Source organism: Crinia signifera, chromosome 2 (assembly GCF_055691185.1).
Source record: "Crinia signifera chromosome 2, ASM5569118v1, whole genome shotgun sequence".
Lineage (NCBI taxonomy): Eukaryota > Metazoa > Chordata > Amphibia > Anura > Myobatrachidae > Crinia > Crinia signifera.
This window is the reverse complement of record NC_139218.1, coordinates 102,895,592-102,923,220: the sequence shown is the minus strand read 5'-3', so window position 1 is coordinate 102,923,220 and position 27,629 is coordinate 102,895,592. Positions and strand designations below refer to the sequence as shown.

The following is a 27,629-nucleotide window of genomic DNA, read 5'->3' as shown; positions in this document are numbered from 1 at the left end:
GCAAATACTCATTCAAAAACATTTTTCACTACTAATCAACGTTCAAATTCAGAAACGTAAAGATATGTAGACCCATATTTACTCAAACACACACAACTACAGCACAAAATTGCCATAACGTATAGTGAAAACTGGAAACAACCACTCTGAATGAGCTCTCTCCTACCACTTTTTCTATTTCAAAAAGTGGCACAGTCATCAAAAGCAAGCAACATCCATAAGAAACAGAGTTGCCAACTGCCTTCATGCTGAGAAGAGAGCCCTTTAACTCATCATTGTGGTTGGTGAGTCTGGACACTTTCAAGCACATTTCTCCCATCATTGCCTATAGAAATAATCCCTGAAAGTATAGTTTTAATTCCCATTTGTTGATGGTTTAGCTAGACCATAAGAATCAGTATTTAAAGTAATGGAGACATTTTTGTACCATTTTTGAAAGTGGGTAATCGTATTGTTACCCAATTTTCACAATCATAACCTGCTCCACAAATTGAATGATTAAAGTATACAAACTATAAATGGTTTGTTGTAAGTCTAGAGACATTTTAAAATAGAATTATTTAGCAGATTATAATATTGGCATACATAAAGATGTTAGTCTTAAATATCAAACAGAATACTTAGCAATTAAAATAATGCACTAATATTACTATTGAAAATCTATTGGTAATTTCATCATTTCCCACATTACATTCAAAAATAAATCAGTGGCTTGCAACTGTAAGCAATTCAGCTGTTACTATTTTGCTAATACCCATTTTAAAACAAATATGCTGCAAACAAAATTGTTTTAAATGCATCAGTCCTCATAAAAATAAATCACTTGTACAAGATTAAAAGTCAAACGCAATTACTCATTCAAAAACATTTTTCTCTACTAATCAACGTTCAAATTCAGAAACGTAAAGATATGTAGACCCATATTTACTCAAACACACACAACTACAGCACAAAATTGCCATAACATATAGTGAAAACTGGAAACAACCACTCTGAATGAGCTCTCTCCTACCACTTTTTCTATTTCAAAAAGTGGCACAGTCATCAAAAGCAAGCAACATCCATAAGAAACAGAGTTGCCAACTGCCTTCATGCTAAGAAGAGAGCCCTTTAACTCATCATTGTGGTTGGTGAGTTTGGACACTTTCTAGCACATTTCTCCCATCATTGCCTATAGAAATGATCCCTGAAAGTATAGTCTTAATTCCCATTTGTTGATGGTTTAGCTAGACCATAAGAATCAGTATTTAAAGTAATGGAGACATTTTTGTACCATTTTTGAAAGTGGGTAATCGTATTGTTACCCAATTTTCACAAACATAACCTGCTCCACAAATTGAATGATTAAAGTATACAAACTATAAATGGTTTGTTGTAAGTCTAGAGACATTTTAAAATAGAATTATTTAGCAGATTATAATATTGGCATACACTAAGATGTTGGTCTTAAATATCAAACAGAATACTTAGTAATTAAAATAATGCACTAATATTACTATCGAAAATCTATTGGTATTTTTATCATTTCCCAAAATGCATTCAAAAATAAATCAGTGGCTTGCAACTGTAAGCAATTCAGCTTTTACTATTTTGCTAATACCCATTTTAAAACAAATACGCTGCAAACAAAATTGTTTTAAATGCATCAGTCCTCATAAAAATAAATCACTTGTACAAGATTAAAAGTCAAATGCAAATACACAATCAAAAACATTTTTCTCTACTAATCAACGTACAAATTCAGAAACATAAAGATATGTAGACCCATATTTACTCAAACACACACAACTACAGCACAAAATTGCCATCACATATAGTGAAAACTGGAAACAACCACTCTGAATGAGCTCTCTCCTACCACTTTTTCTATTTCAAAAAGTGGCACAGTCATCAAAAGCAAGCAACATCCATAAGAAACAGAGTTGCCAACTGCCTTCATGCTGAGAAGAGAACCCTTTAACTCATCATTGTGGTTGGTGAGTTTGGACACTTTCAAGCACATTTCTCCCATCATTGCCTATAGAAATGATCCCTGAAAGTATAGTCTTAATTCCCATTTGTTGATGGTTTAGCTAGACCATAAGAATCAGTATTTAAAGTAATGGAGACATTTTTGTACCATTTTTGAAAGTGGGTAATCGTATTGTTACCCAATTTTCACAATCATAACCTGCTCCACAAATTGAATGATTAAAGTATACAAACTATAAATGGTTTGTTGTAAGCCTAGAGACATTTCAAAATATAATTATTTAGCAGATTATAATATTGGCATACACTAAGATGTTGGTCTTAAATATCAAACAGAATACTTAGCAATTAAAATAATGCACTAATATTACTATCGAAAATCTATTGGTAATTTTATCATTTCCCAAATTGCATTCAAAAAGAAATCAGTGGCTTGCAACTGTATGCAATTCAGCTGTTACTATTTTGCTAATACCCATTTTAAAACAAATACGCTGCAAACAAAATTGTTTTAAATGCATCAGTCCTCATAAAAATAAATCACTTGTACAAGATTAAAAGTCAAACGCAAATACTCATTCAAAAACATTTTTCTCTACTAATCAACATTCAAATTCAGAAACGTAAAGATATGTAGACCCATATTTACTCAAACACACACAACTACAGCACAAAATTGCCATAACGTATAGTGAAAACTGGAAACAACCACTCTGAATGAGCTCTCTCCTACCACTTTTTCTATTTCAAAAAGTGGCACAGTCATCAAAAGCAAGCAACATCCATAAGAAACAGAGTTGCCAACTGCCTTCATGCTGAGAAGAGAGCCCTTTAACTCATCATTGTGGTTGGTGAGTTTGGACACTTTCAAGCACATTTCTCCCATCATTGCCTATAGAAATGATCCCTGAAAGTATAGTCTTAATTCCCATTTGTTGATGGTTTAGCTAGACCATAAGAATCAGTATTTAAAGTAATGGAGACATTTTTGTACCATTTTTGAAAGTGGGTAATCGTATTGTTACCCAATTTTCACAAACATAACCTGCTCCACAAATTGAATGATTAAAGTATACAAACTATAAATGGTTTGTTGTAAGTCTAGAGACATTTTAAAATAGAATTATTTAGCAGATTATAATATTGGCATACACTAAGATGTTGGTCTTAAATATCAAACAGAATACTTAGCAATTAAAATAATGCACTAATATTACTATCGAAAATCTATTGGTAATTTTATCATTTCCCAAATTGCATTCAAAAATAAATCAGTGGCTTGCAACTGTAAGCAATTCAGCTGTTACTATTTTGCTAATAACCATTTTAAAACAAATACGCTGCAAACAAAATTGTTTTAAATGCATCAGTCCTCATAAAAATAAATCACTTGTACAAGATTAAAAGTCAAACGCAAATACTCATTCAAAAACATTTTTCTCTACTAATCAACGTTCAAATTCAGAAACGTAAAGATATGTAGACCCATATTTACTCAAACACACACAACTACAGCACAAAATTGCCATAACGTATAGTGAAAACTGGAAACAACCACTCTGAATGAGCTCTCTCCTACCACTTTTTCTATTTCAAAAAGTGGCACAGTCATCAAAAGCAAGCAACATCCATAAGAAACAGAGTTGCCAACTGCCTTCATGCTGAGAAGAGAGCCCTTTAACTCATTATTGTGGTTGGTGAGTTTGGACACTTTCAAGCACATTTCTCCCATCATTGCCTATAGAAATGAAAGTATAGTCTTAATTCCCATTTGTTGATGGTTTAGCTAGACCATAAGAATCAGTATTTAAAGTAATGGAGACATTTTTGTACCATTTTTGAAAGTGGGTAATCGTATTGTTACCCAATTTTCACAAACATAACCTGCTCCACAAATTGAATGATTAAAGTATACAAACTATAAATGGTTTATTGTAAGTCTAGAGACATTTTAAAATAGAATTATTTAGCAGATTATAATATTGGCATACACTAAGATGTTGGTCTTAAATATCAAACAGAATACTTAGCAATTAAAATAATGCACTAATATTACTATCGAAAATCTATTGGTAATTTTATCATTTCCCAAAATGCATTCAAAAATAAATCAGTGGCGGGGGCGTGGCCTGGCGAGCTGACCGAGAGGACGCGTTTTTAGATAGCTCCTGCTCCTTCTAACACCTTTATACCCTTTTCTACCCCAAGTACCCCTGTCCCTACCTGTTACCCCGAAGCCATCCCTTCCTACCTGACCCCGGACCGCTGTGGACGCCCGCCGCTGAGCCGGGGAGCACTTTTCAGTGCTCCTGCAGGTTGCGGCCTAGTCCGTGGCCGAAGCCGGGACCTAATTTTCTGGGCAGACGCGGCGCACCAGGCCGCCGACGGAACACGGAGCGGGACACACCGGCAGCAGCGGGCGGAGGAGGTAAGAGCCCGGTAGCCTCGGACTCCTGGTTGCCCGCGCAGCTACCCCCGGCACGTCCGTGCTCCCGCATCGCGCCGTGACCTCGTAGACGGCCTGCGATTGGGGAGAGACAAGAGAGACCTGCCAGCTCCTGCCGGGCGATAGACGGTGACACTGACAGGAAGCCCACCCACACAGAGGAGAGCCAGCGTCTAAGCTCACCCGGCGCAGTTCTCCAGTGTGAGTCCTGCGGGAGGCTACAGCTGCCTCTAGAGAGCACAGTCGGCCCCACTCCCCGCTTCCGCCATTTTGGTTGAGGCCACAGCTGCTGAGCTCCCCATAATCTCCCCCACAGCTATACCGCTGGAAAACATCTCCTCTTACCAGACCCCACCGCTGAAGCCCCTAAAGAGCTCCCACACCTGAGCCCCTGACCTCCTATTGGATTCTCCTCCACCCCACCCGACAGATCTGAGAGCGTGGGGACAAATTACCCCCCTCTCCCCATATTATTGGGCAACACAGAGGTGGATCCGTTCTGACTGCGCTACCTGACTCCTAACTGCCCTGATATGGGCCCTGCGGCTGCACAAACCTCACTTCTGAAGCCCCTAAAGTGCTCCCACACCTACACCTGAGCCCTTGTGCTCCTATTAGATACTCCTACACCCCTCCCAACAGACCTGGGTGTGTGAGGACAAGTTGCTCCCCTTTTCCCACAATATTGGGCAACACATAGGTGGATCCGCGCTGATTGGGCCATCCGACCCCTAACTGCTCTGTTACGGGCCCAGCGGCTATAAAAACGCGCCCTACCATAATCACCATAGAAGACTCCCCTCCACTAGCTCAAATGTGAGCACCCTGCCCTCATGGCTGCCACTCCTTAACACCCGGCCTCTAGCGTCAATCATGCCATTGTAACTTGTTACCATTACCCCCACGGTGCCACATCGTCTTTTCTCTCGTTCTATTGTGCCTGAAATTTCAATATGCCCTCCAAGAAAGCCAAAGACACTGTGCCGGCTAGAATATCCATGTCCTCCAGGAGATCTTCCCAAATTCCAGTACCCAACACCAGCCCCGCCAAGCAGATGCCATCCCCCTTGGGGGTGATTGGTGAGCTGACCCCTCCATCTGGAGTGGCAGGGATAGATGCTGACTCAGACGAACCCGTGACAGTAAAGTCCCTATGCCAGGTTTTCTCTGCGTTCCAGGCAGAGATAGCCAAAGATTTCAAACTTGCCATACGGGAGGTCAAGACGGAACTAGTGGCGATAGGAGACAGAACAGACCACCTAGAACGGAAAATGGAGGAGCTGGTTGCGTCCCACAATGACCTGATATCCTCCTATAACCAACAGCAACAGGAGATTACCCAGTTTAAATCCAAACTTGCAGACTTGGAAGACAGGTCCAGACGTAACAACGTTAAAATTAGAGGCATACCCGACTCCGTGGCTAACTCCGAGCTTGAAGGCTATGCCATCAACCTGTTTCGCAAACTCCTACCTACCACTGACTCCAAAGAGCTGCTGATCGACCGCATCCATCGCCTTCCTAGACCGAAGACCGTCTCAGCCGACCTACCCAGAGATACCCTCCTCCGAGTCCACTTCTTCACGATAAAAGAGCAATTGCTGAGAGCGGCCCGTGAGCAAAAGAACACCGATGTTCTGGGCGGCCTCCAGCTGTTCCAGGACTTCTCTCCTGCAACCATGGCCAACAGGAGAGCGTTTGCACCCATCACTTCGGCACTACGTTCCCACGAAATCCGGTACCGCTGGGGGTTCCCGGTCAAGCTGATAATATACCATGAAGACACCACCTACACCATATCCTCCCTGGATGCAGGAATCAAGCTTTTACTAGAGTGGGACATCTCGGTCACTAGACCCCAAGAACCAAGACGCCCGCAGTCCCTGCGCCAGGAATGGACCGACACCTGACAGACTGTTGCTTTTCAAGCCTGATTATTCTTGCAGTTCCGTGGACTTCACAGTCGTCCCCCTGCTTCCCTCTCTTCTGGGATGAGGACTAAGTGATGAGTATATTCTCTCTCCTTATTTAGCGAAGCAGGACCTTGGACGCTTAGTCCATTAGTTGTAACACCTTCTACCATTAGTTATTTAGAATGGTACTTGCTAACAAGTTAGACAGTTTAATTCCATATAGTCTAATACTGTTTTGTTTATCTAGATATGTTATATGGTATGCTAATAATGTTTCTCTCGGTTAACTACCCCACAGTATGCTAGACTCTCCTATTATACGTTTTCTCTTATTTGTGAATTTTTGAGTGGCGGCCTTGTTTTCCCTCCCATTTCAGGTACCAGGCCACCCCCTAACCTCCACATACTACTGCATGAGATCCCCCCTTTTCTCTTCCCCTGCAGTAGTCATGCGGGCCCAATTAATTGGACCCTTTTGTTTTACCTTTCCCTTTATCTTATTCCCCGCTTCCCTCTCTGTCCCCAATATCCCCCTCTCCTCTCCCCCCCACCCCCCCGGTATAGGACGGCAAAAGCTGCGGTTCCCATATCTACGAGAGCAAATATCCCACATGTCGGCACTGACTGACCCCCTATCTCAACCCCTTAAATCTTTAAAATGCCTAAATTTCTCTCACTGAATGTTAAGGGGCTGAACTCCCCCAACAAGCGAAGGTTAGCCCTGTCATATTTCCGCAAACAAAGAGCAGATGTTGTTGCGCTCCAGGAGACGCAATTTGCCTCATCCAATCCCCCTGCCTTTAGGGACTCGAACTATCCTGTAGCCTACTATGCTAACGGCCCAGCTAAACGGAATGGTGTGGCGGTCCTGTTTAGCAAACACATCTCCTTTGTCCACCATTCTCAGATAACAGACAAGAATGGCAGATACTTATTGCTAACAGGCCTCCTCGAGGATAGGCTGACTACTATTGTATACGTCTACGCTCCCAATTCTAACCAAGTTCCCTTCCTGCGGAAACTACTCTCCCTTGTTAGGAACTCCGCCAAGGGCTCCTTAGTATTGTTAGGCGATTTTAACCTGACCCTAGACCCCTCGCTGGACAAATCCCGTCACCCCCCTAGCCGTCAATCCTCCTCCGCCAACACGTCCTTAGCATTCCGCAACCTCCTGCTAGAATTTGATCTATATGACACTTGGAGGACTACTTACCCTACCGGACGGGAATACACGTTCTACTCCCCTGTACACAATACATATTCCAGGATTGATTTCATTCTATGTGATAAATGGGCCCTGCAGCATACCACAAGTGTCGACATTCTTCCTATTACATGGTCTGACCATGCCCCCGTCGTGTGGCAATACAACTTCCACCCATCCAAAATTCCCCCCAGACCGTGGCGCTTATTCCCACATTTGCTGACAGACCCTACCGCTAAAACCACCATCCTAACGTCAATCAACTCCTACATGTCCAACAACGAGCCGAAGGACACCTCCATATCCACCCACTGGTGCGCCTTTAAAGCGGTCACTAGAGGAGCAGCCATTCAGGCGGGAGCTAACCTAAAAAGGAGAGCCATTATGACTCAGAGGACCTTGGAGGCCAGGTTGCTTGCCCTGGAATCCCAAAATAAGATTGCCCCGTCAAGCCTTCTAAAGAAAGAGCTAGCTGATATACGTGGCCAACTTCAAAAACTCCTCCTAGCACGTACACAGGCTGCCCTGAATAGATTAAGGCACAAATTCTATCTATCTAGTAATAGGTCGGGCAGGATGCTCGCTCGTAAGCTACGTGCCCAACAGGCTAGGAACAGAATTAAATGCATAATTTCCCCTAATAAAGAGACATTTAGAAACCCCAAAGACATAGCCAACCAATTTGCTGACTACTACTCCAAACTATACAACCTGTCCTCAGACCCCTCCACGCCACAACCCACTAGCGACACCATTTCTGCTTTCTTAGATGGCCTGCAGTTTCCCTCCCTTACAACAGAACAATTAGACTCTCTGAACGCCCCATGGACTCAGCCAGAGGTCCAATCAGCCATTAAATCCCTCCCCCGCAATAAAGCTCCTGGACCCGATGGGTTTATCACAGACTTCTACATCACTTTTAGCGACCTTCTGTCCCCATATTTAACGAACCTTTTTAATGAACTATCCTCTACAGGCTATGCTACCCCAGAGCTACTGGAAGCTCGCATAGTAACTATCCCAAAACCAGGCAAAAACCCGGCCTTTTGCCAGAATTATCGCCCTATTGCATTATTAAACACGGACATTAAGCTATTTGCCAAACTTATGGCGCTCCGTATCAACCAATTTCTACCCTTGCTGGTACACCTGGACCAGACGGGGTTCGTCCCAGGACGGCAGGCCTCTGACAACACCAGAAGAGTGTTTGACCTGGTCGACTCTCTTTCTGCTGAGCAAGACCTCCTCCTTTTATCCTTAGACGCGGAAAAAGCGTTTGATAGATTAAATTGGAAATATATGCAGGAGGTGTTGTCACGCTTTGGCTTTAGGGATCGGATTCTCACGTCGATCCTGTCACTATACAGCTCCCCGTCGGCCCGGGTGTTCACCAACGGTTTTGTATCGGACCCATTCAAGATTTCTAACGGCACCAGACAGGGCTGCCCCTTATCCCCATTAATCTTTGTTCTTTCCATAGAACCTCTGGCCATCTCCATCCGCAATGACCCCAACCTCCCAGGTCTTCACACAGGCCCTATCAACCACAAACTCAGTCTATTCGCGGATGACGTACTCCTCTTTGTGACCAATCCTATTACCTCCCTTCCATTTCAACACTCAACACTTACATCCTATAGTGCGGCCTCCTATTATAAGCTCAACACTACTAAAACTGACGCCCTCCCGATAAATCTTACCAACTCATTACCCCAATTAAAATCTACATATAAATATAATTGGCAAACTGATTCGATAAAATACCTTGGCATCCAGATCACACCCCTTATGGCTAATGTCTTTGATGCCAATCTGGCCCCCCTCCTCACTTCCCTTGCTGCCCTATCCAAGTCCTGGATGTCATTTGAAGTCTCCTGGATGGGACGTATGGCAGCTTTTAAGATGTTGCTGCTCCCTAAATTAATGTACCTGTTCCGCACCATCCCCTATGTCTTCCCTAAGAAGTCCCTACAACTTGCCACCTCCATCCTAACGAAATATGTCTGGGCGGAAAAACCTCCAGCAATGGCTCGTTCAAAGATGTCAATTCCCAGAGCCTTCGGGGGACTCGACCTTCCTGACCTATTCCACTACCAATCAGCATGCCTATTAGCCCCAATAAAACACTACTCTGATCTTACCTCCCCTAGGGCATGGGTGACCATCGAACAAACCCGCTCTCCCCATATCCCAATATCCGACCTCCTCAAGATCCCGAGACATGTTAGACCTAGCCTCCCAAACCTACTCCCATCCACCAAAGCGTCCCTCCACGCGTGGGACCAACTGACTGCTACGCTCCCTTCCTCTCACTCTCTCATTACTACCCTGCCTATCACTACAGTGGCGAAGTTGATACCCAACCTCCGGCTAACGGCCTGAAAAGAATGCGGGATTATCTCTCTAGGTGATGTCCTGAACGCCCACTCTATGATCCCCTTTACCTCCCTCCAACACCAATTCTCCCTCCCCAACTCAGAACACTACCGTTATCTGCAACTCGCTCATTGGTGGAAAGCCCATTTCCATAGCTACTCCCCCCCAGATTCTCTCTCACAGGTAGCTCTCTCCAGACACACCATGGTGCACTCTAGAGGGGACATATCGTTTTGGTACAAGGCCTTGGTGACCCCTCCTGGGTTCTCCAGGACCTCAGCTCATAGGAAATGGGAGTCGGACCTTGGCGGACCACTGTCACCTGCCCAGTGGTGACAGATATTTTTATCTTCCTACACAATGTCCCGCTGCCTAAACCACACTGAAATGCACATCAAGCTCATTAACCGGCTCTATTTAACCCCTGACCGCCTCCACACCTTCTGGCCGTCATGCTCGAACCAGTGCTGGAGGCGGTGTGGCTGTGTGGGTAACATATACCACATTTTTTGGTCCTGCCCCAAACTCCGGGAGTACTGGGAGGGGGTCTTTAACCTGATCTCTACTGTCCTCCAGACCACTATCACTCCCTCACCTACTATCGCTCTGTTCCATATCTACCCCCAAAGTGTCCCAACACAACAAACCTATGTTCTTGGGCATATTCTCATTGCTGCACGAGCAAATGTGGCTCAGCAATGGAAACAAGCCTTCCCCCCATCACTCCATAAGGTCATCCTTAAGACTAACCACCACTACCTCATGGAAACCAATACCTTACCTCTCGCATCTAGTCCCCCTCCCCCACACCCCCGTTGGTTACCTTGGTACATATACACCACGCAGGGAGACGGTGCCAAGTTCTTTCCCCCTGAAACTCCTCCGCGTTCACCACTATTCAGCCTAAATGAACCCCCCGATGCCTCCCCACCCCAAGATCAATGCCTTGGCTCTGCTCCCTCCACCTCGGGTGACTGCTGAATGTCACTAGTGCAGGGCCCCAGGAAATTGGTGTACTTAGTCTGTTTTGTTTTGTATTGCTCACAACGATGCTGCTTCTACTGGTCGCTCTGCGTAGCGACATGTTATGGGATTTATTTATTTTATTTTTTTTCCAACTTGTACCCCTCTGATGTTTGCCATCCTTACCCCCCTCCCCTCCCCTTTTTGATTGTCCCCTCTTTCCTTTTGTACCCCATATAACCTTTCTGTACCAATAAAAATTTATTGATGGAAAAAAAAAAAAAATCAGTGGCTTGCAACTGTAAGCAATTCAGCTGTTACTATTTTGCTAATACCCATTTTAAAACAAATACGCTGCAAACAAAATTGTTTTAAATGCATCAGTCCTCATAAAAATAAATCACTTGTACAAGATTAAAAGTCAAACGCAAATACTCATTCAAAAACAATTTTCTCCACTAATCAACGTTCAAATTCAGAAACGTAAAGATATGTAGACCCATATTTACTCAAACACACACAACTACAGCACAAAATTGCCATAACGTATAGTGAAAACTGGGAACAACCACTCTGAATGAGCTCTCTCCTACCACTTTTTCTATTTCAAAAAGTGGCACAGTCATCAAAAGCAAGCAACATCCATAAGAAACAGAGTTGCCAACTGCCTTCATGCTGAGAAGAGAACCTTTTAACTCATCATTGTGGTTGGTGAGTTTGGACACTTTCAAGCACATTTCTCCCATCATTGCCTATAGAAATGATCCCTGAAAGTATAGTCTTAATTCCCATTTGTTGATGGTTTAGCTAGACCATAAGAATCAGTATTTAAAGTAATGGAGACATTTTTGTACCATTTTTGAAAGTGGGTAATCGTATTGTTACCCAATTTTCACAAACATAACCTGCTCCACAAATTGAATGATTAAAGTATACAAACTATAAATGGTTTGTTGTAAGTCTGGAGACATTTTAAAATAGAATTATTTAGCAGATTATAATATTGGCATACATAAAGATGTTGGTCTTAAATATCAAACAGAATACTTAGCAATTAATATAATGCACTAATATTACTATCGAAAATCTATTGGTAATTTCATAATTTCCCACATTGCATTCAAAAATAAATCAGTGGCTTGCAACTGTAAGCAATTCAGCTGTTACTATTTTGCTAATACCCATTTTAAAACAAATATGCTACAAAAAAAATTGTTTTAAATGCATCAGTCCTCATAAAAATAAATCACTTGTACAAGATTAAAAGTCAAATTCAAATTCAAATACTCATTCAAAAACATTTTTCTCTACTAATCAACGTTCAAATTCAGAAACGTAAAGATATGTAGACCCATATTTACTCAAACACACACAACTACAGCACAAAATTGCCATAACGTATAATGAAAACTGGAAACAACCACTCTGAATGAGCTCTCTCCTACCACTTTTTCTATTTCAAAAAGTGGCACAGTCATCAAAAGCAAGCAACATCCATAAGAAACAGAGTTGCCAACTACCTTCATGCTGAGAAGAGAGCCCTTTAACTCATCATTGTGGTTGGTGAGTTTGGACACTTTCAAGCACATTTCTCCCATCATTGCCTATAGAAATGATCCCTGAAAGTATAGTCTTAATTCCCATTTGTTGATGGTTTAGCTAGACCATAAGAATCAGTATTTAAAGTAATGGAGACATTTTTGTACCATTTTTGAAAGTGGGTAATCGTATTGTTACCCAATTTTCACAATCATAACCTGCTCCACAAATTGAATGATTAAAGTATGCAAACTATAAATGGTTTGTTGTAAGTCTAGAGACATTTTAAAATAGAATTATTTAGCAGATTATAATATTGGCATACACTAAGATGTTGGTCTTAAATATCAAACAGAATACTTAGCAATTAAAATAATGCACTAATATTACTATCGAAAATCTATTGGTAATTTTATTATTTCCCAAATTGCATTCAAAAAGAAATCAGTGGCTTGCAACTGTATGCAATTCAGCTGTTACTATTTTGCGAATACCCATTTTAAAACAAATACGCTGCAAACAAAATTGTTTTAAATGCATCAGTCCTCATAAAAATAAATCACTTGTACAAGATTAAAAGTCAAACGCAAATACTCATTCAAAAACATTTTTCTCTACTAATCAACATTCAAATTCAGAAACGTCAAGATATGTAGACCCATATTTACTCAAACACACACAACTACAGCACAAAATTGCCATAACGTATAGTGAAAACTGGAAACAACCACTCTGAATGAGCTCTCTCCTACCACTTTTTCTATTTCAAAAAGTGGCACAGTCATCAAAAGCAAGCAACATCCATAAGAAACAGAGTTGCCAACTGCCTTCATGCTGAGAAGAGAGCCCTTTAACTCATCATTGTGGTTGGTGAGTTTGGACACTTTCTAGCACATTTCTCCCATCATTGCCTATAGAAATGATCCCTGAAAGTATAGTCTTAATTCCCATTTGTTGATGGTTTAGCTAGACCATAAGAATCAGTATTTGAAGTAATGGAGACATTTTTGTACCATTTTTGAAAGTGGGTAATCGTATTGTTACCCAATTTTCACAATCATAACCTGCTCCACAAATTGAATGATTAAAGTATACAAACTATAAATGGTTTATTGTAAGTCTAGAGACATTTTAAAATAGAATTATTTAGCAGATTATAATATTGGCATACATAAAGATGTTAGTCTTAAATATCAAACAGAATACTTAGCAATTAAAATAATGCACTAATATTACTATCGAAAATCTATTGGTAATTTCATCATTTCCCACATTGCATTCAAAAATAAATCAGTGGCTTGCAACTGTAAGCAATTCAGCTGTTACTATTTTGCTAATACCCATTTTAAAACAAATATGCTGCAAACAAAATTGTTTTAAATGCATCAGTCCTCATAAAAATAAATCACTTGTACAATATTAAAAGTCAAACGCAAATACTCATTCAAAAACATTTTTCTCTACTAATCAACGTTCAAATTCAGAAACGTAAAGATATGTAGACCCATATTTACTTAAACACACAACTACAGCACAATATTGCCATAACGTATAGTGAAAACTGGAAACAACCACTCTGGATGAGCTCTCTCCTACCACTTTTTCTATTTCAAAAAGTGGCACAGTCATCAAAAGCAAGCAACATCCATAAGAAACAGAGTTGCCAACAGCCTTCATGCTGAGAAGAGAGCCCTTTAACTCATCATTGTGGTTGGTGAGTTTGGACACTTTCAAGCACATTTCTCCCATCATTGCCTATAGAAATGATCCCTGAAAGTATAGTCTTAATTCCCATTTGTTGATGGTTTAGCTAGACCATAAGAATCAGTATTTAAAGTAATGGAGACATTTTTGTACCATTTTTGAAAGTGGGTAATCGTATTGTTACCCAATTTTCACAAACATAACCTGCTCCACAAATTGAATGATTAAAGTATACAAACTATAAATGGTTTGTTGTAAGTCTAGAGACATTTTAAAATAGAATTATTTAGCAGATTATAATATTGGCATACACTAAGATGTTGGTCTTAAATATCAAACAGAATACTTAGCAATTAAAATAATGCACTAATATTACTATCGAAAAACGATTGGTAATTTTATCATTTCCCAAATTGCATTAAAAAATAAATCAGTGGCTTGCAACTGTAAGCAATTCAGCTGTTACTATTTTGCTAATACCCATTTTAAAACAAATACGCTGCAAACAAAATTGTTTTAAATGCATCAGTCCTCACAAAAATTTAATTTACTTGTACAAGATTAAAAGTCAAACGCAAATACTCATTCAAAAACATTTTTCTCTACTAATCAACATTCAAATTCAGAAACGTAAAGATATATTTACTCAAACACACACAACTACAGCACAAAATTGCCATAACGTATAGTGAAAACTGGAAACAACCACTCTGGATGAGCTCTCTCCTACCACTTTTTCTATTTCAAAAAGTGGCACAGTCATCAAAAGCATACAACATCCATAAGAAACAGAGTTGCCAACTGCCTTCATGCTGAGAAGAGAGCCCTTTAACTCATCATTGTGGTTGGTGAGTTTGGACACTTTCAAGCACATTTCTCCCATCATTGCCTATATAAATGATCCCTGAAAGTATAGTCTTAATTCCCATTTGTTGATGGTTTAGCTAGACCATAAGAATCAGTATTTAAAGTAATGGAGACATTTTTGTACCATTTTTGAAAGTGGGTAATCGTATTGTTACCCAATTTTCACAAACATAACCTGCTCCACAAATTGAATGATTAAAGTATACAAACTATAAATGGTTTGTTGTAAGTCTAGAGACATTTTAAAATAGAATTATTTAGCAGATTATAATATTGGCATACACTAAGATGTTGGTCTTAAATATCAAACAGAATACTTAGCAATTAAAATAATGCACTAATATTACTATCGAAAATCGATTGGTAATTTTATCATTTCCCAAATTGCATTCAAAAATAAATCAGTGGCTTGCAACTGTAAGCAATTCAGCTGTTACTATTTTGCTAATACCCATTTTAAAACAAATACGCTGCAAACAAAATTGTTTTAAATGCATCAGTCCTCATAAAAATAAATCACTTGTACAAGATTAAAAGTCAAACGCAAATACTCATTCAAAAACATTTTTCACTACTAATCAACGTTCAAATTCAGAAACGTAAAGATATGTAGACCCATATTTACTCAAACACACACAACTACAGCACAAAATTGCCATAACGTATAATGAAAACTGGAAACAACCACTCTGAATGAGCTCTCTCCTACCACTTTTTCTATTTCAAAAAGTGGCACAGTCATCAAAAGCAAGCAACATCCATAAGAAACAGAGTTGCCAACTGCCTTCATGCTGAGAAGAGAGCCCTTTAACTCATCATTGTGGTTGGTGAGTTTGGACACTTTCAAGCACATTTCTCCCATCATTGCCTATAGAAATGATCCCTGAAAGTATAGTCTTAATTCCCATTTGTTGATGGTTTAGCTAGACCATAAGAATCAGTATTTAAAGTAATGGAGACATTTTTGTACCATTTTTGAAAGTGGGTAATCGTATTGTTACCCAATTTTCACAATCATAACCTGCTCCACAAATTGAATGATTAAAGTATGCAAACTATAAATGGTTTGTTGTAAGTCTAGAGACATTTTAAAATAGAATTATTTAGCAGATTATAATATTGGCATACACTAAGATGTTGGTCTTAAATATCAAACAGAATACTTAGCAATTAAAATAATGCACTAATATTACTATCAAAAATCTATTGGTAATTTCATCATTTCCCACATTGCATTCAAAACTAAATCAGTGGCTTGCAACTGTAAGCAATTCAGCTGTTACTATTTTGCTAATACCCATTTTAAAACAAATACGCTGCAAACAAAATTGTTTTAAATGCATCAGTCCTCATAAAAATAAATCACTTGTACAAGATTAAAAGTCAAACGCAAATACTCATTCAAAAACATTTTTCACTACTAATCAACGTTCAAATTCAAAAACGTAAAGATATGTAGACCCATATTTACTCAAACACACACAACTACAGCACAAAATTGCCATAACGTATAATGAAAACTGGAAACAACCACTCTGAATGAGCTCTCTCCTACCACTTTTTCTATTTCAAAAAGTGGCACAGTCATCAAAAGCAAGCAACATCCATAAGAAACAGAGTTGCCAACTGCCTTCATGCTGAGAAGAGAGCCCTTTAACTCATCATTGTGGTTGGTGAGTTTGGACACTTTCAAGCACATTTCTCCCATCATTGCCTATAGAAATGATCCCTGAAAGTATAGTCTTAATTCCCATTTGTTGATGGTTTAGCTAGACCATAAGAATCAGTATTTAAAGTAATGGAGACATTTTTGTACCATTTTTGAAAGTGGGTAATCGTATTGTTACCCAATTTTCACAATCATAACCTGCTCCACAAATTGAATGATTAAAGTATACAAACTATAAATGGTTTGTTGTAAGTCTAGAGACATTTTAAAATAGAATTATTTAGCAGATTATAATATTGGCATACATAAAGATGTTAGTCTTAAATATCAAACAGAATACTTAGCAATTAAAATAATGCACTAATATTACTATCGAAAATCTATTGGTAATTTCATCATTTCCCACATTGCATTCAAAAATAAATCAGTGGCTTGCAACTGTAAGCAATTCAGCTGTTACTATTTTGCTAATACCCATTTTAAAACAAATATGCTGCAAACAAAATTGTTTTAAATGCATCAGTCCTCATAAAAATAAATCACTTGTACAAGATTAAAAATCAAACGCAAATACTCATTCAAAAACATTTGTCTCCACTAATCAACATTCAAATTCAGAAACGTAAAGATATGTAGACCCATATTTACTCAAACACACACAACAACAGCACAAAATTGCCATAACGTATAGTGAAAACTGGAAACAACCACTCTGAATGAGCTCTCTCCTACCACTTTTTCTATTTCAAAAAGTGGCACAGTCATCAAAAGCAAGCAACATCCATAAGAAACAGAGTTGCCAACTGCCTTCATGCTGAGAAGAGAGCCCTTTAACTCATTATTGTGGTTGGTGAGTTTGGACACTTTCAAGCACATTTCTCCCATCATTGCCTATAGAAATGATCCCTGAAAGTATAGTCTTAATTCCCATTTGTTGATGGTTTAGCTAGACCATAAGAATCAGTATTTAAAGTAATGGAGACATTTTTGTACCATTTTTGAAAGTGGGTAATCGTATTATTACCCAATTTTCACAATCATAACCTGCTCAACAAATTGAATGATTAAAGTGTGCAAACTATAAATGGTTTGTTGTAAGTCTAGAGACATTTTAAAATAGAATTATTTAGCAGATTATAATATTGGCATACATAAAGATGTTAGTCTTAAATATCAAACAGAATACTTAGCAATTAAAATAATGCACTAATATTACTATCGAAAATCTATTGGTAATTTCATCATTTCCCACATTGCATTCAAAAATAAATCAGTGGCTTGCAACTGTAAGCAATTCAGCTGTTACTATTTTGCTAATACCCATTTTAAAACAAATATGCTGCAAACATAATTGTTTTAAATGCATCAGTCCTCATAAAAATAAATCACTTGTACAAGATTAAAAGTCAAATGCAAATACACAATCAAAAACATTTTTCTCTACTAATCAACGTACAAATTCAGAAACATAAAGATATGTAGACCCATATTTACTCAAACACACACAACTACAGCACAAAATTGCCATAACGTATAGTAAAAACTGGAAACAACCACTCTGAATGAGCTCTCTCCTACCACTTTTTCTATTTCAAAAAGTGGCACAGTCATCAAAAGCAAGCAACATCCATAAGAAACAGAGTTGCCAACTGCCTTCATGCTGAGAAGAGAACACTTTAACTCATCATTGTGGTTGGTGAGTTTGGACACTTTCAAGCACATTTCTCCCATCATTGCCTATAGAAATGATCCCTGAAAGTATAGTCTTAATTCCCATTTGTTGATGGTTTAGCTAGACCATAAGAATCAGTATTTAACGTAATGGAGACATTTTTGTACCATTTTTTTTTTTTTCACATTCAATTTTTATTGTAAGATTTCGTCTGAAAGACATTTTGTATGGGGGGGGGGAGGGGTACAGAAAGGAAGAAGGGAGGGGGGGGGGAACAAAGGCACAGTAGAGATACAGAGAGCAGTCGCATCAAATTGCCTAGCTAATAACAGTCAAATTTGAACAAGTAGACATCTCTGATCTAGAAAAGCAAAGGCATACCAGTGTTTACATCAATCTGTGGACCATCTGACTCTAGAGGCATACGGAGGTACAATATGTTCTGTAGGGCTAAGGCTTAGAGCCGACCGTGGGCAAGGGTATAGTTGTGCTTTAGTCCTCAGAGGAGGGATTGCTTAACAGGTTAGTGGTACCCACCCTGTCACAGTAAAGGGACCATCCCCACCATTTCATCAGAATAGAGTTTGCTGCAGAGGAGTATTTCGCACCAGCAGTTTCAAAGGTATAGTGTTTGTGGATTTTTTTACGAATGGAGTCTATTGTCGGTATGACCTCTGACCTCCACTGTTTGGCGATCATGGCTTTGGTGGCTATGAGCACATGTCCAATTAAGTATCTGTCCGCGGCAGAGAAACAGGGTGGGAAAATGTGAAGCAGTGCCAGAGCTGGGTTTGCGGCAATGGGGCGGGAGAGTATAAACCCTATCAGGAGAAACACCTCCTCCCAGAGAGGCCGCAGAGCCGGGCACTTCCAGAATACATGGATAATGTCTCCAACCGAGCCGCATTTCCTCCAACAGAGGTTTGTGGTGGTCGGCCATATCCTATGTAGCCTCTCCGGGGTGAAGTATGCCCTGTGGATGAGTTTAAAGAACATTTCAGAGTGGTGTAGGCAACGCGATATCTTAAAGCACGACCTGTGAACATCGCCCCAGTCCTCCTCTGAAAGAGAGATTTGTAGGTCTCTTTCCCACTGTATTTGGGCAAGTGATTTATTCCCCTCTGGTCCTGGGGCGAGCTGGGCGTACCATTTAGAGATTCCTCCTTTGTGGGACGGGGCACTCACTAAGTTTTTAAGATATGTAGGGAGGAGAGGGGGCTGGGCCGATGCCGGCAGGTGTGTCTGGAGCCAGTTTCTTATTTGTAAATATATAAAAAAGTCCTGCTTTGGGATGTTGTAAGTGTTCTGGATATCAGCGAATGAGCTGAGGTGTCCCCCTTTATAGAGATCGCCCACTGAGGATATGCCCTGAGCCACCCATCTGCTCAGCTGCGGTATAGGGATTAGGGACTTAAGGGTTTTAAGTGACAGGTGAGGAGCCGGTAGGGTTGCCCCGTCTGTGGAGTCCACTACTTTATGCCAGGCTTCCAGTGTTACCTGGATAGATTTACACTTTGCTGCAAGTTTACGCGATATCGTAGGGGGTAGCCATAGTAATTCCGTTAGAGGGATGGAATGGGGGTAGGAGCTTTCCAGGGCTACCCAAGGTTTCTGGTCAAGAGGTGACATCCTTTTGTACCATTTTTGAAAGTGGGTAATCGTATTGTTACCCAATTTTCACAAACATAACCTGCTCCACAAATTGAATGATTAAAGTATACAAACTATAAATGGTTTGTTGTAAGTCTAGAGACATTTTAAAATAGAATTATTTAGCAGATTATAATATTGGCATACACTAAGATGTTGGTCTTAAATATCAAACAGAATACTTAGCAATTAAAATAATGCACTAATATTACTATCGAAAATCTATTGGTAATTTTATCATTTCCCAAATTGCATTCAAAAAGAAATCAGTGGCTTGCAACTGTATGCAATTCAGCTGTTACTATTTTGCTAATACCCATTTTAAAACAAATACGCTGCAAACAAAATTGTTTTAAATGCATCAGTCCTCATAAAAATAAATCACTTGTACAAGATTAAAAGTCAAACGCAAATACTCATTCAAAAACATTTTTCTCTACTAATCAACGTTCAAATTCAGAAACGTAAAGATATGTAGACCCATATTTACTCAAACACACACAAATACAGCACAAAATTGCCATAACGTATAGTGAAAACTGGAAACAACCACTCTGGATGAGCTCTCTCCTACCACTTTTTCTATTTCAAAAAGTGGCACAGTCATCAAAAGCAAGCAACATCCATAAGAAACAGAGTTGCCAACAGCCTTCATGCTGAGAAGAGAGCCCTTTAACTCATCATTGTGGTTGGTGAGTTTGGACACTTTCAAGCACATTTCTCCCATCATTGCCTATAGAAATGATCCCTGAAAGTATAGTCTTAATTCCCATTTGTTGATGGTTTAGCTAGACCATAAGAATCAGTATTTAAAGTAATGGAGACATTTTTGTACCATTTTTGAAAGTGGGTAATCGTATTGTTACCCAATTTTCACAAACATAACCTGCTCCACAAATTGAATGATTAAAGTATACAAACTATAAATGGTTTGTTGTAAGTCTGGAGACATTTTAAAATAGAATTATTTAGCAGATTATAATATTGGCATACATAAAGATGTTGGTCTTAAATATCAAACAGAATACTTAGCAATTAAAATAATGCACTAATATTACTATCGAAAATCTATTGGTAATTTCATCATTTCCCACATTGCATTCAAAAATAAATCAGTGGCTTGCAACTGTAAGCAATTCAGCTGTTACTATTTTGCTAATACCCATTTTAAAACAAATATGCTACAAATAAAATTGTTTTAAATGCATCAGTCCTCATAAAAATAAATCACTTGTACAAGATTAAAAGAAGAATTCAAATACTCATTCAAAAACATTTTTCTCTACTAATCAACGTTCAAATTCAGAAACGTAAAGATATGTAGACCCATATTTACTCAAACACACACAACTACAGCACAAAATTGCCATAACGTATAATGAAAACTGGAAACAACCACTCTGAATGAGCTCTCTCCTACCACTTTTTCTATTTCAAAAAGTGGCACAGTCATCAAAAGCAAGCAACATCCATAAGAAACAGAGTTGCCAACTGCCTTCATGCTGAGAAGAGAGCCCTTTAACTCATCATTGTGGTTGGTGAGTTTGGACACTTTAAAGCACATTTCTCCCATCATTGCCTATAGAAATGATCCCTGAAAGTATAGTCTTAATTCCCATTTGTTGATGGTTTAGCTAGACCATAAGAATCAGTATTTAAAGTAATGGAGACATTTTTGTACCATTTCTGAAAGTGGGTAATCGTATTGTTACCCAATTTTCACAAACATAACCTGCTCCACAAATTGAATGATTAAAGTATACAAATTATAAATGGTTTGTTGTAAGTCTAGAGACATTTTAAATAGAATTATTTAGCAGATTATAATATTGGCATACATAAAGATGTTGGTCTTAAATATCAAACAGAATACTTAGCAATTAAAATAATGCACTAATATTACTATCGAAAATCTATTGGTAATTTTATCATTTCCCAAATTACATTCAAAAATAAATCAGTGGCTTGCAACTGTAAGCAATTCAGCTGTTACTATTTTGCTAATACCCATTTTAAAACAAATATGCTGCAAACAAAATTGTTTTAAATGCATCAGTCCTCATAAAAATAAATCACTTGTACAAGATTAAAAGTCAAACGCAAATACTCATTCAAAAACATTTTTCTCTTCTAATCAACGTTCAAATTCAGAAACGTAAATCCATATTTACTCAAACACACACAACTACAGCACAAAATTGCCATAACGTATAGTGAAAACAACCACTCTGAATGAGCTCTCTCCTACCACTTTTTCTATTTCAAAAAGTGGCACAGTCATCAAAAGCAAGCAACATCCATAATAAACAGAGTTGCCAACTGCCTTCATGCTGAGAAGAGAACCCTTTAACTCATCATTGTGGTTGGTGAGTTTGGACACTTTCAAGCACATTTCTCCCATCATTGCCTATAGAAATGATCCCTGAAAGTATAGTCTTAATTCCCATTTGTTGATGGTTTAGCTAGACCATAAGAATCAGTATTTAAAGTAATGGAGACATTTTTGTACCATTTTAGAAAGTGGGTAATCGTATTGTTACCCAATTTTCACAATCATAACCTGCTCCACAAATTAAATGATTAAAGTATACAAACTATAAATGGTTTGTTGTAAGTCTAGAGACATTTTAAAATAGAATTATTTAGCAGATTATAATATTGGCATACATAAAGATGTTGGTCTTAAATATCAAACAGAATACTTAGCAATTAAAATAATGCACTAATATTACTATCAAAAATCTATTGGTAATTTCATCATTTCCCACATTGCATTCAAAAAGAAATCAGTGGCTTGCAACTGTAAGCAATTCAGCTGTTACTATTTTGCTAATACCCATTTTAAAACAAATACGCTGCAAACAAAATTGTTTTAAATGCATCAGTCCTCATAAAAATAAATCACTTGTACAAGATTAAAAGTCAAACGCAAATACTCATTCAAAAACATTTTTCTCTACTAATCAACGTTCAAATTCAGAAACGTAAAGATATGTAGACCCATATTTACTCAAACACACACAACTACAACACAAAATTGCCATAACATATAGTGAAAACTGGAAACAACCACTCTGAATGAGCTCTCTCCTACCACTTTTTCTATTTCAAAAAGTGGCACAGTCATCAAAAGCAAGCAACATCCATAAGAAACAGAGTTGCCAACTGCCTTCATGCTGAGAAGAGAGCCCTTTAACTCATCATTGTGGTTGGTGAGTTTGATCACTTTCAAGCACATTTCTCCCATCATTGCCTATAGAAATGATCCCTGAAAGTAAAGTCTTAATTCCCATTTGTTGATGGTTTAGCTAGACCATAAGAATCAGTATTTAAAGTAATGGAGACATTTTTGTACCATTTTTGAAAGTGGGTAATTGTATTGTTACCCAATTTTCACAAACATAACCTGCTCCACAAATTGAATGATTAAAGTATACAAACTATAAATGGTTTGTTGTAAGTCTAGAGACATTTTAAAATATAATTATTTAGCAGATTATAATATTGGCATACACTAAGATGTTGGTCTTAAATATCAAACAGAATACTTAGCAATTAAAATAATGCACTAATATTACTATCGAAAATCTATTGGTAATTTTATCATTTCCCAAATTGCATTCAAAAATAAATCAGTGGCTTGCAACTGTAAGCAATTCAGCTGTTACTATTTTGCTAATACCCATTTTAAAACAAATACGCTGCAAACAAAATTGTTTTAAATGCATCAGTCCTCACAAAAATAAATCACTTGTACAAGATTAAAAGTCAAACGCAAATACTCATTCAAAAACATTTTTCTCTACTAATCAACGTTCAAATTCAGAAACGTAAAGATATGTAGACCCATATTTACTCAAACACACACAACTACAGCACAAAATTGCCATAACGTATAGTGAAAACTGGAAACAACCACTCTGAATGAGCTCTCTCCTACCACTTTTTCTATTTCAAAAAGTGGCACAGTCATCAAAAGCAAGCAACATCCATAAGAAACAGAGTTGCCAACTGCCTTCATGCTGAGAAGAGAGCCCTTTAACTCATCATTGTGGTTGGTGAGTTTGGACACTTTCAAGCACATTTCTCCCATCATTGCCTATAGAAATGATCCCTGAAAGTATAGTCTTAATTCCCATTTGTTGATGGTTTAGCTAGACCATAAGAATCAGTATTTAAAGTAATGGAGAAATTTTTGTACCATTTTTGAAAGTGGGTAATCGTATTGTTACCCAATTTTCACAAACATAACCTGCTCCACAAATTGAATGATTAAAGTATACAAACTATAAATGGTTTGTTGTAAGTCTAGAGACATTTTAAAATATAATTATTTAGCAGATTATAATATTGGCATACACTAAGATGTTGGTCTTAAATATCAAACAGAATACTTAGCAATTAAAATAATGCACTAATATTACTATCGAAAATCTATTGGTAATTTTATCATTTCCCAAATTGCATTCAAAAATAAATCAGTGGCTTGCAACTGTAAGCAATTCAGCTGTTACTATTTTGCTAATACCCATTTTAAAACAAATACGCTGCAAACAAAATTGTTTTAAATGCATCAGTCCTCACAAAAATAAATCACTTGTACAAGATTAAAAGTCAAACGCAAATACTCATTCAAAAACATTTTTCTCTACTAATCAACGTTCAAATTCAGAAACGTAAAGATATGTAGACCCATATTTACTCAAACACACACAACTGCAGCACAAAATTGCCATAACGTATAGTGAAAACTGGAAACAACCACTCTGAATGAGCTCTCTCCTACCACTTTTTCTATTTCAAAAAGTGGCACAGTCATCAAAAGCAAGCAACATCCATAAGAAACAGAGTTGCCAACTGCCTTCATGCTGAGAAGAGAGCCCTTTAACTCATCATTGTGGTTGGTGAGTTTGGACACTTTCAAGCACGTTTCTCCCATCATTGCCTATAGAAATGATCCCTGAAAGTATAGTCTTAATTCCCATTTGTTGATGGTTTAGCTAGACCATAAGAATCAGTATTTAAAGTAATGGAGACATTTTTGTACCATTTTTGAAAGTGGGTAATCGTATTGTTACCCAATTTTCACAAACATAACCTGCTCCACAAATTGAATGATTAAAGTATACAAACTATAAATGGTTTGTTGTAAGTCTAGAGACATTTTAAAATAGAATTATTTAGCAGATTATAATATTGGCATACACTAAGATGTTGGTCTTAAATATCAAACAGAATACTTAGCAATTAAAATAATGCACTAATATTACTATCGAAAATCTATTGGTAATTTTATCATTTCCCAAAATGCATTAAAAAATAAATCAGTGGCTTGCAACTGTAAGCAATTCAGCTTTTACTATTTTGCTAATACCCATTTTAAAACAAATACGCTGCAAACAAAATTGTTTTAAATGCATCAGTCCTCATAAAAATAAATCACTTGTACAAGATTAAAAGTCAAATGCAAATACTCAATCAAAAACATTTTTCTCTACTAATCAACGTTCAAATTCAGAAACGTAAAGATATGTAGACCCATATTTACTCAAACACACACAACTACAGCACAAAATTGCCATAACGTATAATGAAAACTGGAAACAACCACTCTGAATGAGCTCTCTCCTACCACTTTTTCTATTTCAAAAAGTGGCACAGTCATCAAAAGCAAGCAACATCCCTAAGAAACAGAGTTGCCAACTGCCTTCATGCTGAGAAGAGAGCCCTTTAACTCATCATTGTGGTTGGTGAGTTTGGACACTTTCAAGCACATTTCTCCCATCATTGCCTATAGAAATGATCCCTGAAAGTATAGTCTTAATTCCCATTTGTTGATGGTTTAGCTAGACCATAAGAATCAGTATTTAAAGTAATGGAGACATTTTTGTACCATTTTTGAAAGTGGGTAATCGTATTGTTACCCAATTTTCACAAACATAACCTGCTCCACAAATTGAATGATTAAAGTATACAAACTATAAATGGTTTGTTGTAAGTCTAGAGACATTTTAAAATAGAATTATTTAGCAGATTATAATATTGGCATACACTAAGATGTTGGTCTTAAATATCAAACAGAATACTTAGCAATTAAAATAATGCACTAATATTACTATCGAAAATCTATTGGTAATTTTATCATTTCCCAAAATGCATTCAAAAATAAATCAGTGGCTTGCAACTGTAAGCAATTCAGCTTTTACTATTTTGCTAATACCCATTTTAAAACAAATACGCTGCAAACAAAATTGTTTTAAATGCATCAGTCCTCATAAAAATAAATCACTTGTACAAAATTAAAAGTCAAATGCAAATACACAATCAAAAACATTTTTCTCTACTAATCAACGTTCAAATTCAGAAACGTAAAGATATGTAGACCCATATTTACTCAAACACACACAACTACAGCACAAAATTGCCATAAGGTATAGTGAAAACTGGGAACAACCACTCTGAATGAGCTCTCTCCTACCACTTTTTCTATTTCAAAAAGTGGCACAGTCATCAAAAGCAAGCAACATCCATAAGAAACAGAGTTGCCAACTGCCTTCATGCTGAGAAGAGAACCCTTTAACTCATCATTGTGGTTGGTGAGTTTGGACACTTTCAAGCACATTTCTCTCATCATTGCCTATAGAAATGATACCTGAAAGTATAGTCTTAATTCCCATTTGTTGATGGTTTAGCTAGACCATAAGAATCAGTATTTGAAGTAATGGAGACATTTTTGTACCATTTTTGAAAGTGGGTAATCGTATTGTTACCCAATTTTCACAAACATAACCTGCTCCACAAATTGAATGATTAAAGTATACAAACTATAAATGGTTTGTTGTAAGTCTAGAGACATTTTAAAATAGAATTATTTAGCAGATTATAATATTGGCATACATAAAGATGTTGGTCTTAAATATCAAACAGAATACTTAGCAATTAAAATAATGCACTAATATTACTATCGAAAATCTATTGGTCATTTCATCATTTCCCACATTGCATTCAAAAATAAATCAGTGGCTTGCAACTGTAAGCAATTCAGCTGTTACTATTTTGCTAATACCCATTTTAAAACAAATATGCTGCAAACAAAATTGTTTTAAATGCATCAGTCCTCATAAAAATAAATCACTTGTACAAGATTAAAAGTCAAACGCAAATACTCATTCAAAAACATTTTTCTCCACTAATCAACGTTCAAATTCAGAAACGTAAAGATATGTAGACCCATATTTACTCAAACACACAACTACAACACAAAATTGTCATAACGTATAGTGAAAACTGGAAACAACCATTCTGAATGAGCTCTTTCCTACCACTTTTTCTATTTCAAAAAGTGGCACAGTCATCAAAAGCAAGCAACATCCATAAGAAACAGAGTTGCCAACTGCCTTCATGCTAAGAAGAGAGCCCTTTAACTCATCATTGTGGTTGGTGAGTTTGGACACTTTCAAACACATTTCTCCCATCATTGCCTATAGAAATGATCCCTGAAAGTATAGTCTTAATTCCCATTTGTTGATGGTTTAGCTAGACCATAAGAATCAGTATTTAAAGTAATGGAGACATTTTTGTACCATTTTTGAAAGTGGGTAATCGTATTGTTACCCAATTTTCACAAACATAACCTGCTCCACAAATTGAATGAT

The 27,629-nt window shown here is 37.7% G+C and overlaps 23 non-coding genes across 23 annotated transcripts; all 23 read right to left on the bottom strand.

Annotated features, from left to right (window-relative positions):
* Positions 1 to 140: 140 nt before the first annotated feature.
* On the bottom strand, positions 141 to 356 carry LOC146061227 (small nucleolar RNA U3). The gene has a single exon (XR_014470757.1). It is a non-coding gene; the product is annotated as a small nucleolar RNA U3 (small nucleolar RNA).
* Positions 357 to 986: 630 nt separating this feature from the next.
* LOC146061079 (small nucleolar RNA U3) lies at positions 987 to 1,202 on the bottom strand. Its single transcript, XR_014470631.1, has one exon. It is a non-coding gene; the product is annotated as a small nucleolar RNA U3 (small nucleolar RNA).
* Positions 1,203 to 1,832: 630 nt separating this feature from the next.
* On the bottom strand, positions 1,833 to 2,048 carry LOC146061101 (small nucleolar RNA U3). Its single transcript, XR_014470650.1, has one exon. It is a non-coding gene; the product is annotated as a small nucleolar RNA U3 (small nucleolar RNA).
* Positions 2,049 to 2,678: 630 nt separating this feature from the next.
* LOC146061014 (small nucleolar RNA U3) lies at positions 2,679 to 2,894 on the bottom strand. Its single transcript, XR_014470575.1, has one exon. It is a non-coding gene; the product is annotated as a small nucleolar RNA U3 (small nucleolar RNA).
* A 630-nt stretch (positions 2,895 to 3,524) lies between these two features.
* Positions 3,525 to 3,733, bottom strand: LOC146061424 (small nucleolar RNA U3). Its single transcript, XR_014470929.1, has one exon. It is a non-coding gene; the product is annotated as a small nucleolar RNA U3 (small nucleolar RNA).
* A 7,707-nt stretch (positions 3,734 to 11,440) lies between these two features.
* On the bottom strand, positions 11,441 to 11,656 carry LOC146061282 (small nucleolar RNA U3). The gene has a single exon (XR_014470807.1). It is a non-coding gene; the product is annotated as a small nucleolar RNA U3 (small nucleolar RNA).
* Positions 11,657 to 12,292: 636 nt separating this feature from the next.
* LOC146060957 (small nucleolar RNA U3) lies at positions 12,293 to 12,508 on the bottom strand. The gene has a single exon (XR_014470524.1). It is a non-coding gene; the product is annotated as a small nucleolar RNA U3 (small nucleolar RNA).
* A 630-nt stretch (positions 12,509 to 13,138) lies between these two features.
* LOC146061055 (small nucleolar RNA U3) lies at positions 13,139 to 13,354 on the bottom strand. The gene has a single exon (XR_014470610.1). It is a non-coding gene; the product is annotated as a small nucleolar RNA U3 (small nucleolar RNA).
* A 628-nt stretch (positions 13,355 to 13,982) lies between these two features.
* LOC146061249 (small nucleolar RNA U3) lies at positions 13,983 to 14,198 on the bottom strand. Its single transcript, XR_014470777.1, has one exon. It is a non-coding gene; the product is annotated as a small nucleolar RNA U3 (small nucleolar RNA).
* Positions 14,199 to 14,820: 622 nt separating this feature from the next.
* On the bottom strand, positions 14,821 to 15,036 carry LOC146061345 (small nucleolar RNA U3). Its single transcript, XR_014470862.1, has one exon. It is a non-coding gene; the product is annotated as a small nucleolar RNA U3 (small nucleolar RNA).
* Positions 15,037 to 15,666: 630 nt separating this feature from the next.
* On the bottom strand, positions 15,667 to 15,882 carry LOC146061013 (small nucleolar RNA U3). Its single transcript, XR_014470574.1, has one exon. It is a non-coding gene; the product is annotated as a small nucleolar RNA U3 (small nucleolar RNA).
* A 630-nt stretch (positions 15,883 to 16,512) lies between these two features.
* Positions 16,513 to 16,728, bottom strand: LOC146061012 (small nucleolar RNA U3). The gene has a single exon (XR_014470573.1). It is a non-coding gene; the product is annotated as a small nucleolar RNA U3 (small nucleolar RNA).
* A 630-nt stretch (positions 16,729 to 17,358) lies between these two features.
* Positions 17,359 to 17,574, bottom strand: LOC146061215 (small nucleolar RNA U3). The gene has a single exon (XR_014470747.1). It is a non-coding gene; the product is annotated as a small nucleolar RNA U3 (small nucleolar RNA).
* Positions 17,575 to 18,204: 630 nt separating this feature from the next.
* On the bottom strand, positions 18,205 to 18,420 carry LOC146061183 (small nucleolar RNA U3). The gene has a single exon (XR_014470722.1). It is a non-coding gene; the product is annotated as a small nucleolar RNA U3 (small nucleolar RNA).
* A 2,102-nt stretch (positions 18,421 to 20,522) lies between these two features.
* LOC146061248 (small nucleolar RNA U3) lies at positions 20,523 to 20,738 on the bottom strand. The gene has a single exon (XR_014470776.1). It is a non-coding gene; the product is annotated as a small nucleolar RNA U3 (small nucleolar RNA).
* A 630-nt stretch (positions 20,739 to 21,368) lies between these two features.
* On the bottom strand, positions 21,369 to 21,584 carry LOC146060967 (small nucleolar RNA U3). The gene has a single exon (XR_014470533.1). It is a non-coding gene; the product is annotated as a small nucleolar RNA U3 (small nucleolar RNA).
* A 612-nt stretch (positions 21,585 to 22,196) lies between these two features.
* Positions 22,197 to 22,412, bottom strand: LOC146061133 (small nucleolar RNA U3). Its single transcript, XR_014470678.1, has one exon. It is a non-coding gene; the product is annotated as a small nucleolar RNA U3 (small nucleolar RNA).
* Positions 22,413 to 23,042: 630 nt separating this feature from the next.
* LOC146060933 (small nucleolar RNA U3) lies at positions 23,043 to 23,258 on the bottom strand. Its single transcript, XR_014470502.1, has one exon. It is a non-coding gene; the product is annotated as a small nucleolar RNA U3 (small nucleolar RNA).
* Positions 23,259 to 23,888: 630 nt separating this feature from the next.
* Positions 23,889 to 24,104, bottom strand: LOC146061010 (small nucleolar RNA U3). Its single transcript, XR_014470572.1, has one exon. It is a non-coding gene; the product is annotated as a small nucleolar RNA U3 (small nucleolar RNA).
* Positions 24,105 to 24,734: 630 nt separating this feature from the next.
* Positions 24,735 to 24,950, bottom strand: LOC146061100 (small nucleolar RNA U3). The gene has a single exon (XR_014470649.1). It is a non-coding gene; the product is annotated as a small nucleolar RNA U3 (small nucleolar RNA).
* A 630-nt stretch (positions 24,951 to 25,580) lies between these two features.
* LOC146061181 (small nucleolar RNA U3) lies at positions 25,581 to 25,796 on the bottom strand. The gene has a single exon (XR_014470720.1). It is a non-coding gene; the product is annotated as a small nucleolar RNA U3 (small nucleolar RNA).
* Positions 25,797 to 26,426: 630 nt separating this feature from the next.
* LOC146061254 (small nucleolar RNA U3) lies at positions 26,427 to 26,642 on the bottom strand. The gene has a single exon (XR_014470782.1). It is a non-coding gene; the product is annotated as a small nucleolar RNA U3 (small nucleolar RNA).
* A 628-nt stretch (positions 26,643 to 27,270) lies between these two features.
* On the bottom strand, positions 27,271 to 27,486 carry LOC146061347 (small nucleolar RNA U3). The gene has a single exon (XR_014470863.1). It is a non-coding gene; the product is annotated as a small nucleolar RNA U3 (small nucleolar RNA).
* Positions 27,487 to 27,629: the final 143 nt, after the last annotated feature.